The following is a 13322-nucleotide window of genomic DNA, read 5'->3' as shown; positions in this document are numbered from 1 at the left end:
TTGTAGCTTCTTCACTCTGAAGAACTTCTTCGACTGGCCCATTGAAGCTCTATTTATGCTCAAGAGAGGGATTGTGGGTTTTCTCCCATAGTGCTCTCTGGCCCAAAGAGCTTCAAGAGAGGTGTGAACTCATTGAACTCCAATGAGTAAAGGTGTGAACACAAGCCTTGTATTAATTAGTTCTACTTAGTACCTTGTTTCAGGTTCTGCCTAAAACATCTTCTTGTAAGATTAGATCAACTCTAATTAGTTAGCATTTATTAAGGATTCCAACAGTTGATTCTCTAGGATTCCCTAAGTATACCATCATCTCATCTGTAAAGAGTTATATTTTAGTTTCCTCATTATCTACTCTAATTCCTTTAATTATTTTTTCTTCTCTTTTTGCTAAAGTTAACATATCTAATACAATATTAAATAGTAATGGTGATAGTGGGTAACCTTGTTTCACCCCTGGTATTAATGGGAATGGTTCTAGTTTATCCTTATTACATATGATGTTTGCTGGTGTTAAATAAATGCTATTGATGATTTTAAAGAAAATTCATTTATTCCCATACTCTCTAGTGTTTTTTATGAGAATGAGTGTTGGATTTTGTCAAGTGCTTTTCTGCATTTATTAACACAATCATATGGTTTTTGTTAGTTTGGTTATTGATATAGTCAATTATTGTTATGAGTTCAAATGTTGGAGTTCTTGTTCTTCTCGAAACACAGGGCTTAGAGGCTTAGAGCCCTCCGAATATCTCCAAATCCAAAGGTTCTGTCCTTCAGCCTCTGCCTCTGCTTTCTTCGGCCTCCAACCAACACAGAGATAGAATGTCTCTCTTGTCTCCTTCTGGGGAGCCCAGCCACCAACTACAGTGGTGTGAGATGAAGATGAATCTGGTTGTCCACTGAACTCTCCACTCGTAGCGTTATCCTCTGAAAACTCGTCTGCCACCAGCCAGCCAAGAGGAAAAAATGTATTCTGGAATGGCTGTCTTGCCTTATATGTGAATCTTCTGAGAGAATGGGATTATGGGTTTTCTCCCATAGTGCTCTCTGGCCCAAAGAGCTTTAAGGGAGGTGTGGACTCCCTTGAAGTTAGAAAGTGTACTTTGTGAAGCTAGCATACTTGTGGACTCCAATGAGTAAAGGTGTGAACACAAGCCTTGTATTAATTAGTTCTACTTAGTACCTTGTTTCGGGTTCTGGCCAAAATCTTCTTGTAAGATTAGATCAACTCTAATTAGTTAGCAGTTAGTAAGGTTTCCAACAAATTATACTAATCATTTATCTGATATTGAACCAGTCCTGCATTCCTGGTATAAATCCTACTTGGTTATGGTGTATTATCTGGGTATTAATCCTGATTGTAATCTTTTTGTTAATATTTTATTTAAGATTTTTCATCAACATCCTTTAGGAAAATTGGCTATAATTTCTTTCTCTGTTTTGACTCTACCTGTTTTAGGTATCAACATTATGTTTATAGTTTTCCCAGAATTGGAATTGTTCTTTAAATGTTTGGCAGAATTGACAAGTAAATCCATCTGGCCCTGGAGATTTTTTTTTTAGGGAATTGATTAATAACTTGTTCAAATTCTTTTTCTAAAATGGGACTATTTAAGTAATTTATTTCCTCCTTTGTTAATCTGGGCAATCTGTATTTTTGTAAGTATTTATCCATTTCACTTAGATTATCAGATTTATTGGTACATAGCTGGGCAAAATAACTTCTAATTATTGCTCTAATTGCCTCATCATTGGTGGGAAGTTTACCCTTTTCATTTTTGATACTAACAATTTGATTTTCTTCATTCCTTTTTTTCCTAATGATATTTGTCTATTTTTTTTTCATAAAACCAACTCTGGTTTATTAGTTCAATTGTTTTTTACTTTCAATTTTATTAACCTCCTCTTTAATTTTCAGAATTTCAAATTTGGTATTTAATCAGAGAGTTTTAATTTGTTTTTTTACTAGTTTTTATAGTTTCATGCCCGATTCATCAATCTCTATTTTTTCTTTTCTATTTCATGCAATCAAACATCTAGAGATAAAAACATCCCCTAAGAACAGTTTTGGCTGCATCCCATAAATTATGGTATATTGTATCATTATTGTCATTCTCTTGGATGAAATTATCAGCTGTGTCTATGATTTGTTGTTTCTGATATTTAGGATCAGATTGTTTAGTTTCCAATTAATTTTTAGATTATTTTTCCTTGGCCCTTTATTACATGTAATTTTTATTATATCATCATCTGGAAAAACAAACAAACAAACAAAAAAAAAAACATTTACTCTTTCTGCCTTTCTGCATTTGAATTTGAGGGTTTTATGCCCTAATGCATGGTCAGTTTTATATAAGTTCCACGAACCACTGAGAAAAAGTATAACCCTTTCTGTCTCAATTCAATTTTGTCCATAGTCTATCATATCTAACATCTAAAATTGTAGTCACCTCCTTAACTTCTTTCTTGATTATTTTATGGTTCAATTTATCTAGTTCAGAGAGAACAAAGTGAGATTTCCCCACAGTATCTTTCTGTCTAATTCTTCTTGCATTTCTCTTAACTTCTATTCTAGGAATTTCAATGCTATACACTTGGTGCATATATGTCTGGTAACATCAATACTAAACATGTATTTTTATCTGTATTATTGATATCATCAATATTATCAATACTAAAAATATATTGTTATCTATGGCATGTTATTAATATATGGTTTTTTATCTCTCTTTTTTCATTGTAGTAACTTTATTTTTGATACACATATGAATCATTTTCAGAGAGAAAAGTAAGATTTTGTGGACAAAATCCACAAAAGGAAAAATGCATGGAAGAGGTTTAAAAAAACAGAAAAAAGAAGTGAACATAGCTCAAATCAACATATGTTGATTTACATCAATCTCCTTAGATCTTTTTTTTGGCTGCAGATGGCATTTTCTGTCCAAAGTCTATTAAGATTGCTTCATATCACTGAACTGCTGAGAAGAAACTGGCCTTTTACAGTTGATCACTACACATTCTTGCTGTTATTATGTCCAATATATTCCTTGTTCTGCTTTTTTCACTCCACATCAGTTCATGTGAATTTTTCCAGGCTTTTCTATGATCAGTTTATTTATCATTTTAACAGAACAATAATATTCCATTACCTTCATGTACCACAGCTTGCTTAGCTATTTCCCAATTGATGGGGAGCCACTGCTTTTCCAATTCTTTGATACCACAAAAAAAAGCTGCTACAAACATGTTTGCATATGTGTGAAATTTCTTTTTCGTTATGATTTTCTGAGAAAATAGACCCAGTAATGACACTGTTGGGTCAAAGCATATGCAGTTTTGTAGCCCTTTGGGCATAGTTACAGATTGCTCTCCAAAATGGTTATATCATTTCAAAATTCTACCAAAAATGCATTAGTGTCCCAGTTTTCTTACATCCCTTCCAACATTTATCATTATCTTTTCTTGTCATCTTAGCCAATCTGAGAGTTGTTTTAATTTGCATTTCTCTAATCAATAGTGATTTAGAGCATTGTTTTCATATAACTATTATTGGATTTTATTTTATCATCTTAAAATTGTCTGTTCATTCTTCAATTCTCTACTGAGTCAGGACTGAAGGTTCTAGTTGCTGATTTGCTGTGATTAAGACTCTCTCACTGGTTTTTCCAGTGTCTATTTGACCTGAGCTGAATATCCTTTTCACCCTAGTGAGACTTACCTGTCTTGAAATTTTTTCAGTCTATTGTGAGCTGAAGAGGAGTTTTATTTTATCAGACTCTGTTTAGAGGGTTCATTTCATGTGCTTTTCAAAGGAAATGGATAGCTTACCCCTGTCTCTTCTTTCCTTCTATTGTAACAGGTCTTTTTTTGCCTCTTCATGAGATGTAAGTTACTCTATTTTACCTCCATTTTCCTCTTCTTTCAGTACAATCCTCTTTCTACCTTTAGTTTCTTTTTTTATATTATTACAATAAAATCAAATTATACCTGTACCTTTTAAGTATACCCATAACAAAGATACAGTTTTCAAGAGTTAAACATATCTTTCCATATAGAGATGTTAAACTTTTTAACTTTTAAAAGAAATGGTTATTTTTTTCTTTCTTTTTTATCTTTTTATGCTTCTTTTGAGTTCTATATTTGATGATCAAATTTTCTTTTTTGCTCTGGTCTTTTTATTAGAAATAAAAGAAATTCACCTGTTTCATTGAATGTCCATCTTTTTTTTTTTTCTGAAAGATAATGCTTAATTTTGTTGGACAGATGATTTGTTGGATAGGTAATCCACAAGTTCCTTTGCTTTTCAGTATATCAGATTCCAGGCTCTTCGATCCTTTAAAAATGAAACCTGGGCAATCTTGATTATGGCTTCTTAATATTTGAGCTGTTTCTTTTTGACTGCTTGCAATATTATCTCCTTAATCTGATACTTTAAAAATTTAGCTGTGACATTCCTTGGCGTTTTCATTTTGGGATCTCTAACAGGAAATGTTTAGTGAATTATTTTAATGGTTATTTTAACTTCTGATTCTAGAAAATCAGAGAAGTTTTCCTTGGTGATTTCCTGAAAGATGACACTAGGCTTTTTTTGTATCATGATTTTCAGGAAGTCTAATAATTCTTAGATTGTCTGTCCTAGATTTTCCAAGTCAGTTGTTTTTCCAATTAGTTATTTTATATTTTCTTCTATTTTTTCATTTTAAAAAATTGTTTCATTGATTTTTGAAATTTCATTGAGTCATTCACTTACATTTGTTCAATTCTAATTTTTACTGAATTATTTTCTTCAATTAGCTTTTTATCTCCTTTTGCATTAGGCCAGTTGAATTTTTAAATAAGTTATTTTGTTCAATGGATTTTTTTTTCTGTTTCCTAAATTCTATTTTTCAAGAAGTTGTTTTCTCTTTCCATTTCATCAAATCTAATTTGTACGGAGTTATATACTTTTTCCATTTCAATAAATATCTTTTGTAAGAAGTGTTCTTCAGATAATTTCTATATGTCTTTTTTCCTACTCTCCTGCATGTTCTCATTTCCTTTCCTCATTTTTCTTCTAATTCTCTTTTAAGATGCTTTTTTAATTCTTCCAAGAGATCCTTGTGATATGAGAACCAAATCATATCACCCTCTGGAGCTTCATCTGGAAATGATTTGCCTTTAGTGTCTTCAGAGCTTGAAGTCTGTTTTCTCTTTCTTCATAAAAGCTATGAACAGAGTTCTTTTTACTTTTTTGCTCATTTCTTAAATGTTGAGATCTGTTCTTTTTTTTTAAAAAATTTTTATTTAATAATGAGATCTGTTCTTAGGACAAAGGGGAGATTTGTCCCCAGCTTCTTCTACAGGTGATAGCAGATTTTGCTGCCCTGGGGCAATTCTGCAGACTTTCTACCTGGTCTGGGTGGATGTGGTCAACTCCCATGTTATTCTGGGGTTCAGAGGCTCACTCTTTGTCTTTCATATTTGTGTTGGATGTCTTGCAGCTAATTTGCTAATCCACTGGCATCTGAACCAGGAGAGTAGCCAACACTGTTATATTTTGGCTAAGAGCCTCCCAGTAGATTCCCTGGCACACCATCCTGGATCCCAGGCACTGTGCCTGTTCTGTCCCTGTCCTGTTCTTCCTTTCCCCCACACCAACCTGATTGAAATAGATCTTTTTTGATTTTCTTCCAAAATATCTTCTGTTGGAAATTTGTTACATTCCAAACTTTTATGGGTTCTGTCACTCCAAAACCGGTTGAGAGGCTTGATCTGGTGTTGATCTGAATGATGCCAGCAAGAACTCAGATTAAGACCTAAATACTCTCTGCCATCTTGCCTCTGTCCTCTATAGTTTATTTTAAAAATAAGTTTATTAATATTTAAGTAGAGCCTGATCTTAGTTTTATTTGTTTATTCTACACTTTCTCTGTTTTTGACAGTATTTCTCCATTAATTTTCAAAATATCAATTTTGAGACAGTTTTTTTTATTTATTGCTTGATTTTCTAATTTGTTTATTAATTCATTAAAACTATTTTTCCTCATTTTTAAATGTGTATCTTAACAATATAATTTTCTGTCAGAAAAAAATGATTTTATCTGCATTTCAGAAGTTTTGGCATATTTTCTTGTCATTATCATTGTTTTCATATACTTCTTTGTTGTTTTTATAGTTCATTCTTGGAACTATTCATTATTTAGGAACTTATTACTATTTCCAATTATATTTATGTCTTTTGTTCCTGGTTCTGATTACTACTTGTGTCTATGTATTCTTGAATATGTGTAAGTTATGATCTTTAAAAGATATATTTGACATTTCAAATTTTAAATATTTGCAATTTCTCTGTTTTTATACATTGTTGATTTTTGTAAAGGTGTTATATGTTTCTGAGATGTTTGTGCTCTTTAATATTTCCATCAAAAAGAAGTCACAATCTTTATACTCTAAATTATCCAATATTTTGGGGAGTTTTATATTTTTCTTTATCTGTATTAAATTTGCCCAGGTCTGAGGAAGAAACATCAGATCTCTTTCTCATTATTGTATTATCTATGTCTATTTATAATTTAGTTAGCAATATCATGAGATGCATATAAAGGCCCCAGAATAGGGGTATATTAGTAAATATTTAATAACTAGTTCTTCAAAATAAATGCACAAGGCACTATTTAAAAAATAGTTATTAATATATATTATGTGATACTCTATAAGAGTCAACCTATGGCACAATCTGTTTCTTTCCATGGCCAAAAATGCTACATGAGGGGTGGATTCCAATAAGTCTTTCCTTCACCCCAAATTTAATATTTATTTCAAATTAATGCTATCCTAAATAGAAATATTAAAGGGAAAATGGCAAACTTTTAATTTATTTTCTGAAGCAGATCACATACATGAAAGATGTTGCTGACTTCAGCATTAGACAATAGAAGATCCTTTTTTGTTTACTGTTTCTTAGTTACCAAAATCAAAAGTGACATTTTCTGTGATAGAGTAGCATTCAGTTACTAATTTTCTCCAAATAGGATCTCTTTTGTGTGTATAAGATCAAAAAGTAAAATACTGTCCCAAGATCATTCTAAAATATTTCTAGTTGGTTTGCCCAAACCTTTGTACCTAATGCCATTCTATTGAGAGACAAAGAAGTCACTACATAAGTTAACCCTTTCAATTGACACACAATAGCAGGCAACAATTTTTTTTTTCCATCAACACAATAACCTATTTTGGAGGTACCTTTTTTACTTCAAGTATTGGTTTCTGAACATCTTTTTACATTCCCATGTATAAATTTAATATTCTCCTGGAGACTTTTTCTATAGATTTCAGCTACTTCTTCTATGGGTTATATTGTGTGTCAACCTTCCTAGGATTATGAACAGGACACACCAAGTACAGTCTTAGGATAGTTTCTGAGCCTTCTAGAGTCTGTTACACTTGCTTAGTTCCTCATGCCTCTGGGTTTCCTTTTCCTCAGAATAGATTTTTTCTCCCTTTTCCTTAAAGTGATTGTAATAACTCTTGACCAGGAGACTTTCCTGCACTTCTCTGTAGGAGATAGACATGAAAACTTCATTGAATCCACTGAGACAAGATTAGCAAAATTTTTGTCCACAAAAGATAGCCACTGGGTCTGTAAGACAGATTTAATAAATGCTGCCGGGAGCACATTCTTTGGGCCTTCAGTAATCTCTTTAGAAGCTATGATCCTTTCTTAATTCTATTCTCTTCTTCTTTTCAGGAACTCAGTTGAAGAAGAAGTTAGTTTAGATCAGGAATGTTCCACAATGCACTTTTAAAGTTTAATGCATTATTCAATTTTTCAATATCACATTTTAAATGAACACTTATCAACAACAAAATATATCAACCCTTAATTTGTAGCATTTGGTGATCTATTTTTAAAATGTTATTATTTATTTTGAACTTTATTACAAAATTATAAAAGAAAAAATATTGCATGTACATAACAGAACATAAGAAAGTTCAATGTAAAACAATAAATTTCTATTTCAAGAAAGCCTATATAATAAATACTACACTTCGCTTTCAAAGCTGCCTCTTTGCTTCCTTAAATATTTTTTTTTGGTTCTCTGCTGTGCACCTTTTACTTTATTTTTTCTCCTTCCACCCCCCATTCAACTTATCCTCCCCATACCCTAAAGAAAGCTACAATTAAGTAGACACACACACACACACACACATATACACATACACACACACACACACACACACACACACACACACACACACACGACCAAACTATGCTTATTACAATTTGTTATCTGTTCCTCTGGAAATGGATAGCATCTTTTTATAAGTCTTTCATAATGTTTTTCTAATCTTATTTGATTACTAAGTATAAATGCTCATACTAAAAATTTAACAATTAGGTATCCTGAGCCAGGTTGAGCTTGGTTCAGAACATTATTGCCCCCAAAAGAAATCTACACATTAGTTTTTTGATTCTACCACATGTAGTGTGGCAACTGGCAGAGGAGTACATAGTACTTTAAAAATTAGTTTCTTCCCTTTGTTTTGTAACATTAGTCAAATTACTTTCACTTACATGAGCAATTTTTTTTTGTCTTTAACATAAGGGAGTTGGGCTGCAAGGCCTCTGAAAACCAGTTTTAGCTTTATATCTGTGATGTTCATATGCTCATAGATACATAAAAAACAAAGTAATGAAATATGGGTCAGAGTAAAAATGCCTTATGCTGGAGTATAATCTTAAAAAGACAAATTTGAAACTACCAGTTAATTAAGTGTTTTATTTCATCATCTGTTAATCTGGGCAGTTTATATTATGTTAAATATTTATTCATTTCAATTACTTTATCAGATTTATTGACACATAGGTGGATAAAATATCTCCTAATTATTTATTTAATTTCCTCTTCATGATGGTGAATTCACCTTTTTTCATTTTTTGGTAGTGGTAATTTGGTTTTCTTCTTTTTTCTAATCAAATTAGTCAAAGATTTTTTTATTATCTATTCATAAAATCAACTCAGCATCATTTATTAGTTCAAGTTTTTTTTATTTTCATTTGTATTCATCCCTCCTTTGATTTTCAGAATTTCAAATTTGGTACTCATTGGGGATTTTTAATTTGTTCTTTTTCTAGCATTTTTAATTGCATACCCAATTCACTGATCTCTTTTTTAATCTCTATTTTATTCATGTAAATATTTATAGATATAAAATTTCTCCTAAGAATTGTTTTGGCGGCATCCGAAAAGTTTTGGCATGTTGTCTCATTGTTGACATTCTCTGGGATGGAATTACTGATTGTTTCTATAATTTTTGTTTGATCTACTTTTCTAAAGTTCAATTTACTTCCTCAACTTCTTTTTTATTTACTTTATGGGTACATTCATCTAGTTCTGAATGTGGAAGGCTGATATCCCCCATTAGTATAGTTTTGCTGTCTATTTCTTCCTGTAAACTTATTTAACTTTTCCTCTAGGATTTGGAAGCTATACCACTTAATACATATGTTTAGTATTGATAGCATTGTCTGTGCTACCCTTTAGCAAGATTAGTTAGTTTCTTTATTTCTTTTAATTAGAGCTATTTTTGCTTTTAATTTGTCTGAGATCAGGATTCACCAATCCTGCTTTTTTTTTTTTTTTTTTTACTTTGGCTGATGCATAATAAACTATGCTCCAGCCTTTTCCTTCATTCTGCATCTATCTCTCTGCTTCAAATGCATTTCTATTAGACAACATATTGTAGGATTCTAGCTTTTAATCTACTCTGCTATCCACTTTCATTTTTTTTTATAATAAATTTTATTTTATTTAATAATAACTTCGCATTGACAGAATCCATGCCAGGATAATTTCTACACGACATTATCCCTTGCAATCACTTATGTTTCGTTTTTTCCCCTCCCTCCCTCCTCCCCCCCCCCCAGGATGGCAAGCAGTCCTATATATGCTAAACATGTTGCAGTATATCCTAGATACAATACATATTTGCAGAACCAAACATTTCTCTTCTTGCACAGGGAGAATTGGATTCAGAAGGTAAAAATAACTCGGGAAGAAAATCAAAAATGCAAATAGTTCACATTCATTTCCCAGTATTCCTTCTTTGGGTGTAGCTGTTTCTGTCCATCATTTCTCCAATGAAACTCAGTTAAGTCTCTTTGTCAGAGAAATCCACTTCCATCAGAATACATCCTCATACAATATCGTTGTCGAAGTGTATAATGATCTCCTGGTTCTGCTCATCTCACTTAGCATCAGTCCATGTAGGTCTCTCCAAGCCTCTCTGTATTCATCCTGCTGGTCATTCCTTACAGAGCAATAATATTCCATAACATTCATATACCACAATTTACCCAGCCATTCTCCAATTGATGGGCATCCATTCATTTTCCAGTTTCTAGCCACTACAAACAGGGCTGCTACAAACATTTTGGCACATACAGGTCCCCTTCCCTTTTTTAGTATCTCTTTGGGGTATAATCCCAATAGAAACACTGTTGGATCAAAGGGTATGCACAGTTTGATAACTTTTTGGGCATAATTCCAGATCGCTCTCCAGAATGGCTGGATTCGTTCACAACTCCACCAACAATGCATCAATGTCCCCGTTTTCCCGCATCCCCTCCAACATTCATCATTGTTTTTTCCTGTCATCTTAGCCAATCTGACAGGAGTGTAGTGATATCTCAGAGTTGTCTTAATTTGCATTTCTCTGATCAATAGTGATTTGGAACACTCTTTCATGTGAGTGGTAATAGTTTCAATTTCTTCATCTGAAAATTGTCTGTTCATATCCTTTGACCATTTATCAATTGGAGAATGGCTTGATTTTTTATAAATTTGAGTCAGTTCTCTATATATTTTGGAAATGAGGCCTTTATCAGAACCTTTAATTGTAAAGATGTTTTCCCAGTTAGTTACTTCCCTACTAATCTTGTTTGCATTCGTTCTGTTTGTACAAAGGCTTTTTAATTTGATATAATCAAAATTTTCTATTTTGTGATTGGTAATGGTCTCTAGTTCATCTTTGGTCACAAATTTCTTTCTCCTCCACAAGTCTGAGAGATAAACTATCCTATGTTCCTCTAATTTATTTATAATCTCGTTCTTTATGCCTAGGTCATGGACCCATTTTGATCTTATCTTGGTATGTGGTGTTAAGTGTGGGTCCTTGCCTAATTTCTGCCATACTAATTTCCAGTTATCCCAGCAGTTTTTATCAAATAATGAAATCTTATCCCAAAATTTAGAATCTTTGGGTTTGTCAAACACTAGATTGCTATAGTTGACTATTCTGTCTTGTGAACCTAACCTTTTCCACTGATCAACTAATCTATTTCTAAGCCAATACCAGATGGTTTTGGTGACTGCTGCTTTATAATATAATTTTAGATCAGGTACAGCTAGACCACCTTCATTTGATTTTTTTTTCATTAATTCCCTTGAGATTCTCGACTTTTTATTGTTCCATATGAATTTTGTTGTTATTTTTTCTAAATCATTAAAATATTTTCTTGGAAGTCTGATTGGTATAGCACTAAATAAATAGATTAGTTTAGGGAGTATTGTCATCTTTATTATATTTGCTCGGCCTATCCAAGAGCACTTAATATTTTTCCAATTATTTAAGTCTGACTTTATTTGTGTGAAAACTTTTTTGTAATTTTGCTCATATAATTCCTGACTTTCCTTTGGTAGGTAGATTCCCAAATATTTTATGCTATCAACAGTTATTTTGAATGGAATTTCTCTTTGTATCTCTTGCTCTTGGATTTTGTTGGTGGTGTATAAGAATGCTGAGGATTTATGGGGATTTATTTTGTATCCTGCTACTTTGCTAAAATTATGAATTATTTCTAATAGCTTTTTAGTAGAATCTCTGGGGTTTTCTAGGTATACCATCATATCATCTGCAAAGAGTGATAGTTTGGTTTCCTCATTGCCTACTCTAATTCCTTTAATCTCTTTCTCGACTCTTATTGCAGAGGCCAGTGTTTCTAATACAATATTGAATAATAATGGTGATAGTGGGCAACCTTGCTTCACTCCAGATCTTACCGGGAAAGGTTCCAGTTTTTCCCCATTGCATATGATGCTTACTGAAGGTTTAAAATATATGCTCCTAACTATTTTAAGGAAAAGTCCTTTTATTCCTATGCTCTCAAGTGTTTTTATTAGGAATGGCTGTTGGATTTTATCAAATGCTTTTTCTGCATCTATTGAAATGATCATATGGTTTTTGTTTGGTTGGTTGTTGATATAGTCAATTATGTTAATAGTTTTCCTAATATTGAACCAGCCCTGCATTCCTGGTATAAATCCTACTTGGTCATAGTGTATTATCCTGGGGATGATTTTCTGTAATCTTTTTGCTAATATTTTATTTAAGATTTTAGCATCAATATTCATTAGGGAGATTGGTCTATAATTTTCTTTCTCTGTTTTCAGCCTACCTGGTTTAGGTATCAGTACCATATCTGTGTCATAAAAGGAGTTTGGTAGGACTCCTTCAATCCCTACTTCTTCAAATAGTTTATTTAGCATTGGAGTTAATTGATCTTTAAATGTTTGATAGAATTCAGATGTAAATCCATCTGGTCCTGGGGTTTTTTTCTTAGGGAGTTGATTGATAGTTTGTTCTATTTCTTTTTCTGAGATAGGAGTGTTTAGGATATTTACTTCTTCCTCTGTTAGTTTAGGTAAGCTATATTTTTGGAGGTATTCTTCTATTTCATTTAAGTTGTCGAATTTATTGGCGTAAAGTTGGGCAAAGTAACTCCTAATTATTGCTCTAATTTCCTCTTCGTTAGTGGTGAGTTCTCCCTTTTCATTTTTAAGACTAACAATTTGATTTTCCTCTTTCCTTTTTTTAATCAGATTTACTAAGGGTTTGTCTATTTTGTTGGTTTTTTCATAGAACCAACTCTTAGTTTTATTAATCAATTCAATAGTTTTTTTACTTTCAATTTTATTGATCTCTCCTTTTATTTTTTGAATTTCAAGTTTAGTGTTTGATTGGGGGTTTTTAATTTGTTCCTTTTCTAGCATTTTTAGTTGCAAGCCCAATTCATTGACCTTCTCTTTCTCTATTTTATACAAATAGGCCTCTAGAGATATGAGATTTCCCCTTATTACCGCTTTGGCTGCATCCCATACATTTTGGTATGATGTCTCATTATTATCATTTTCTTGGATGAAGTTATTAATTATGTCTATAATTTGCTGTTTCACCCAATCATTCTTTAGTATGAGATTATTTAGTTTCCAATTATTTTTTGGTCTACTTTCCTGTGGCTTTTTATTGAATGTAATTTTCAATGCATCATGGTCTGAAAAGGATGC

The sequence above is a fragment of the Antechinus flavipes genome, chromosome 2 (assembly GCF_016432865.1).
Source record: "Antechinus flavipes isolate AdamAnt ecotype Samford, QLD, Australia chromosome 2, AdamAnt_v2, whole genome shotgun sequence".
NCBI lineage: Eukaryota > Metazoa > Chordata > Mammalia > Dasyuromorphia > Dasyuridae > Antechinus > Antechinus flavipes.
This window is presented reverse-complemented; position numbering follows the sequence as displayed.